Source organism: Mirounga leonina, unplaced genomic scaffold, assembly GCF_011800145.1.
Source record: "Mirounga leonina isolate KUSES-001 unplaced genomic scaffold, KU_Mleo_1.0 Mir_454, whole genome shotgun sequence".
In the NCBI taxonomy this organism is placed as follows: Eukaryota; Metazoa; Chordata; class Mammalia; order Carnivora; family Phocidae; genus Mirounga; species Mirounga leonina.
The window spans coordinates 19786265-19792901 of record NW_023270763.1 but is presented as its reverse complement, the minus strand read 5'-3'; positions in this window follow the sequence as shown (position 1 = coordinate 19792901).

The following is a 6637-nucleotide window of genomic DNA, read 5'->3' as shown; positions in this document are numbered from 1 at the left end:
CCCTCCCCCTGCTTGTGTTCCCTCTCTCACTCTGTCTCTGTCAAATAAATAAAATATTAAAAAAAAAAAAAGATTTTGTTTTTAAGTAATCTCTACATCCAACATGGGGCTTGAACCCACAACCCTGAGATCAAGAGTCTCATGCTCTACCCAATGAGCCAGCCAGGCACCCCTAATTTGTGGAAGTTTCTAATGTATATCCTTATATATATTCTAAGTTGTTTTTCCAGGCTACTTTGTTTTTCATTCTCGTTATGACATCTTTCAATGAACAGAAATTTAAAATACAGCCAAATTTGAAATATAGCCAAATTTATCAAAATTTTCCTTTATGATGTGTGTTTTTGCATTTTGTTAGTGACATTCTTTCCCACCTGGATGTCATAGGGATAATCTCCTATGTTTTCTTACAAAATATTAAAAGTTCTTTTCATACTTAGGTATTTAATCTGCCTGTTCTTTGTTTTGTGTATGGTGGTAAGAGGGATCTAATTTTTTTCTTCTTGCCAGTGATTTACTAAATAACTCATTCTTTCTCCCAATGGTTTGTAATGCCTTTGTTAAAACCCAATTTTTCACACATATGTGCTTCTGTTTCTGGACTTTCTAGTCTCATTGATTTTGTTATGGTTGCCCCAGGAAATTAATACAATGCTCTGTCAAAAACTTGTATAGTGTTATCTATATGGGACTTGGCTTAATGGATTTTCTTGTAGTTCTGGATAGGATCTTCTTTTAAGATTATATTTTCTTTTCTTTTTTTTTCTTTCCTTCTTTCCTTCCTTCCTCCCTCCCTCCTTTCTTTTTCTTTCTTTTTTCTTTCTTTCTTTCTCTTCTTTCTTTCCTCCCTCCTTTCTTTCTTTTCTTTCTTTTTTCTTTCTTTCTTTCTCTTCTCTTCTCTTCTTTCTTTCTTTCTTCCTTCCTTCCTTCCTTCCTTCCTTCCTTCCTTCCTTCCTTCCTTCCTTTCTTTCTTTCCTTTTTTAAGTAAGCTCCATGCCCAACGTGGGGCTTGCACTCACAACCCTGAGATCAAGAGTCGGATGCTCTACCGAATGAGCCAGTAAAGTGCCCCTAAGATTATATTTTTCTTTTTTTTTTTTTAAGATTTTATTTATTTATTTGACAGAGAGAGAGAGAGCATAAGTAGGCAGAGTGGCAGGCAGAGGGAGAGGGAGAAGCAGGATATCCGCTGAGCAGGGAGCCGGATGTGGGGCTCCATCCCAGGACCCCAGGATCATGACCTGAGCCGAAGGCAGCTGCTTAACCGACTGAGCCACCCAGGCGCCCCTAAGATTATATTTTCTAATTGTGTCCTGATTATATATAAGAATGCATCTAGTCTTTATATTTTAAATTTTATTCAGCAAGCTTGCCAAACTCTTTGATTATAGATTTTCATCTATTTCCCAACAAATATATAGTTTGCAAATAATAATAATTTATTCCTTTCTTCCCAAATCTGAGGTACTTTATTATTCTTTCTTGTCTTATTGCATTAACTGGGAACCCCAGTGTAATGTTGAACAGAAGCCGTGATGGAAGGTACACTTGTCTTGGTCCTGTCTTTCAAGGGCTTACTTCTACTATTTCATTATGTTTCATTATAATGTTTGCTGCAGGCTTTTGGCAGATACCCCTTTTCTCTGAGGGAAGCTACCTTCCATTTAGTTTGCTAAATGTATTTAAAATGAATGAGGTGGGTGAGATGTCGCACATACTAAAAATAATCCTCTTGCTTTACCTGGTGTAATCCAATTCTCCTTTTAAATATGTATTGAAATGTCACTTCCTCTGTAAAGTCTTCTTTACAGGCTTTGCAGGCTAGCCAAGGTGCTCCAGCAATGGGCTCTAAAGCCCTCTATATTTTTTTCTCTTTCACTATTTGCCTCACTTGATTACACTTGCTTGTATCATTGTTTCCGCCTTCAAGAGGACAGGGATCTTACTTTCTGTCTCACTCCTCCCTCCAAGTCTCATCCAGAATATACTAGCTCATTCAGAATGAAGCAAAAAGAGCAAGAGATTTAAAATTGAACAGAGCAGGATCAGATGTCCCAACACTCGCCCAGACAAAGATTTGTGTAGGGTGTATGTCAATAAAATTACAGAAAGTCCCATGAGAGATATAAAAGAAGACAGAATGCATGGAGATTCACTTCCTAAATTTCTGGATGGGAAAATTCCAACACTGTGGGTTTATTATATAACTTTGGAGTCTCAGACTGTTGGGAAGTAAGTAGTGCTGAGAAAATGAAGAAAAAAAATAAAGTTAGATCCTTGTGTAAAACTGCATACCGGAATACATATCAGATGGCTTACAATTTAAATGTAGAAAATAAAACCAAAAATGTACTAGAAGAAAATGTAGATGAACATTTACATGGGGCACACCATCTTCTATCAAAGGTAAACACTATAACGGAAATAACTGGGAGTCTGAGCACATAAAAATGAAACACACACACAATCGAAAACAGTAAAGGCAAGTTACCAGTAAAGGCAAACTGGTGACCCAGTAATTGGAAGATATATGATAGAGAAAAAAAAATATGGCGTCCTTGATACATAAGAGGTTTTCATGACTCAGTAAGAAGTAGGAACCAAGCATAAGAAAACCGGTAAACATAAAAAATGAATGCCCCCAGGGTGTGTGCTCATGCTCGGCAAGAACACGAAGGGGGAGAGAGGAGTGTCCCCACTGGATAGATTTGTCTGTTTTTCTGGTGGATCTGGGAAAGAGGAGGTGGGAAAGGATGCTGGTATGCTTATGTAATTCCTGCCAGAGGAGGACACTGGTATAATAACTAGTTTTTCTCTTTTCTTACATCATCTTGACTTTGTCTCTCTTTTTTCCCTACTGGATGCGTTGGTCCTAGGATTAGGTTTACAATTACAGAGCAGGAAACAGGGATGATTGCCAAGCAAGAAATTGTAACTCTGTTTCTTTTCTTTTTTTTAAGATTTTATTTATTTATTTGACAGAGAGACAGCGAGAGCAGGAACACAAGCAGGGGGAGTGGGAGAGGGAGAAGCAGGCTTCCTGCCGAGCAGGGAGCCCGATGCGGGGCTCGATCCCAGGAGGAATCATGACCCGAGCCGAAGGCGCCCAGGCGCCCCTGTAACTATGTTTCTATCCTTTATGTCAGATTTGCTAGGGGCAGGGTGGGGCAGGATGTGCCTTCAACCCAGCCGGCAAAATGGGATGGGGCTCCCAGTGAGTAGTAGCAACTATATAGCCTGATGTGAAAGGCTGCCTTCTGTTTCTGCACCTGTGTGACCGTGCTCCACGTGAATAGGAGCGCACTGAGGAGAGGTACTTGCCAGACGAGTATGGCTGCCGGCAATCTAGACCAGCCCGGGGGCCCAATCTAATGTCCCTTCCAAAGGTGGGAAAGTGTGGGTATAAATAGAGGATAAGGGAATGCATGACTGCGTCATATAATGAGGGAAATCAATATTACATTAACACCTTTAAAGAGGCTCAGAGCAAGAGATGCTGTTGTCCCTTTGTTCAGTGATATCAGATTCCTGAAAGGGGAGAGGCGGTCTATTGCTGAGGCCACTTCTGCTTCGGGAAACTGACAATGGAAACCTGCAAGAGGGAGGGGCCTCATCCTGGGAGACTTTTTCATACCTGTGGTAATGGACGGAATGGTTATTAATGACTGAACGGGATTCTATATGTGCCAGTATCTTTTGACTTTTATGATCGTTCTGCTGTAAGGGGTCTGTGTTGAAAGACCAGGTGGTGCACTGTGATAACAAGAAACATGTATCTGGTCTGCGACCTGGGTGCTGGCACAGAGCTCCTAAAACCCTTGGAATTTCCTGTGGTCAGAGCATTAAAGATCTCTTTTGTTGTGTTAATGAAGTGACTTTGGGAAAGCCCATAGGTAACCTAAGGATGGGGCCTGGTTGCCAGGGGAACCCACCTTTGACAAAAGGGCTGGAACTTTCAGTAAACCACTCCCCCTTCCCGCCCCCAAACTTCCTGGGCAGAGAGAGGGGCTGCAGGTTGAACTGATCACTAATGGCCAGTGAGTGGATCAACCAGGACTATGGAATGAAGCCTCCATAAAAACCCCAAAAGGGTTTGGAGAGCTTCCTTCTGGGTTGGTGATCATGTGGAGGGGCTAGAGATTGGCATTCCCAGAGAGGGCATGGAAGCTTCTCACCCTTTCCCTATACTTTGCCCTACACATCTCTCTGGCTGTTCCTGAATTATATACTTTTATAATAAACTAGTAGTCTAGTGAGTAAAATGTTTCTCTGGGTTCTGTAAGCTGCTCTAGCAAATTAATTGAGTCTGAGGAGAGGGGTCTTGGGAACCTCTGACTTACAGCCAGTGGGTCATAAGCAAGGTGACAACCTGGACTTGACCTTGGCATCTGCTGTGGGAGCAATCTTGTGGCCCCTAACCTGTGGGATCTGGCTATCCCTGGATACACAGTATCAGAACTGAGTTGATTGTAGGACACCCAGCTGGTGGCCGAAACCTGGTTGTTGGTGTGGGACCCTCTCCCTAACCCCAACATACACCAGAATTGGTACCAGAGCCTATTTACAAACCATGAAAGATCTATGTCTTAGCGTGGGTTACCATAACAAAATACCACAGCGGGTGACTTGAAGGACAGACATGTATTTTCTCACTGTTCTGGGGCCTGGAGGTCTGAGATGAGGGTGCCAGCATGTTCAGGTTGAGGTGAGGACTCTTCCTGGTTGTCTTCACCTGCTGGGGTATATGAAAAAACAGAGATAACTCTTCAACTTCTTATGAGGCCACAATCCTATCTGGTCAGGGTTCTGCCATCATGACCTCGTTTTAACCTTAATTACTTACCAAAGACCTGATCTCTGGCCATGGTCACATTGGGGGTTAGGGTCTTAACATATGATTTTTGGGGAGACACAATTCAGTCCTTAGCAGTAAAGAAGCAGCACATAAATATAAACAAATGTTTGGCATTTATCTTTTATCATTTCCTTTCTTCCCGACTTTACTCTCTTGCTCTTTTTTTTAGCTTCTTGAGTTGAACATGTAGCTCATCTGTTTTTAATTTTTCTTCTTTTTGGAGAAGTATATTGAAGATATAATCTTTCATATAAGTATTGCTTAATTCCATCTGCCAGATTTTGCTGTTTCAGCTCTAAGTATTTCCTGATTTCCCATGTGAGATCCTTTCCAATGCAAGCTTCCATAAGGTCATGGCATCATTATTTTTTAATCTTTTGCTCTTTTTATAAGTATATAATGTTCCTCTTTGTTACCACGTTGGTTTTGTCTGGAGATTTACCTCCGGATTGCTACCGATATACTTTTTATTGACAGGTAAAAGCCAAAATGGGGAAATCTATTTGCTAGATATGAGACAAGAGTTCTGTCTCTACTGTCCTGGTGCCATCCATTCACTCTGTGAAAGGGAGTTCTAATATTGGCTTACTGAAGTCATTCTGCTCAACAGCAGAGGAAATGAGTGGTATGTACGTTTTCATCATTGAGATCAGCTAGGTTGTGCTGTGTTCACAACGAAGCCCCAAGTCTCAGGAGCTGAGAACAACCGAGGTTTATTTCTTGATCAGGCTACATGTCATCAGGGGCTGGAATGACCCTAACCTTGCTCAGTGTGGAGGATCGAGTCGATGGTAGTTGAGAGAGGCTCCATCCAATTTCTTGAACAATTGCCAGGGGAAAACACACTGACTGCCCCTGGTGAATCTCGCACAGTCTGCCAAAGCTTCTGCCTAAAACATACCACTTCACTTCTGCTCAAGCTTCATCAGCCAGAGTGCCACACAGTGGGACCTAACTTCAAGGAGTCAAGAGAATAGATTTCTCTTGTGGGCCACAGGAGAGCTGACTACATTCCAAAGCCAACTTTTGCTTCTTGTTGGTTTGTTGATTTTTGTTTTGTGAGTTATTATATATCCTTCTAGTAAGTTTCTTTTTCTTTTTTAAGAAGATTTTTATATATTTATTTGAGAGAGAGAGTGCATGTGCACAGGAGCGGGGGGGGGGGTTGCCGTGGGAGAGGGACAAGCAGACTCCCCACTGAACAGGGAGCCCCATGATATGGGGCTCCATCCCAGGACCCCTGAGATCATGACCTGAGCCCAAGACGGATGCTTAACCAACTGAGCCACCCAGGTGCTCCTAGTAAATTTCTTTAATAAAAGACCAAACCAAGCTGAAGTTAGCCAGCGTTAGTTTCTATTGCTTAAAAAAAAAAAAAAAGCTACAGAAGGCATTGGACTTGGCATTATATACGCGACTGAGCAGATTAGGAAGGTGAACTTCAGTTTACACATTGGGCTGGTTTGAAGGAAGGGCACACACATATTTTTCAAGGATGAGATTTCAAGAAGCAAGGCATGGCAGGAGCCAATGTTTAGATCCAAATAATGATTGGGAGCCACCACAGGCCAGGCAAAGCCAGGTATTTTTGCATATGCGATCTAAGTCATTTTAATTCTTTATGAAAACAATTCGAGGTGAGTCTTATTATCCATGATTTATATCTGCAGACACTGAGGCTCAGAGAGGTGAAATGACCTGCCCAAAAGCCACGTAGCCAGCGAAGGACAGCTTCACTTTGACTCTCTCATCTGAGCATACAGAGGTGAAACAGAACCGTGC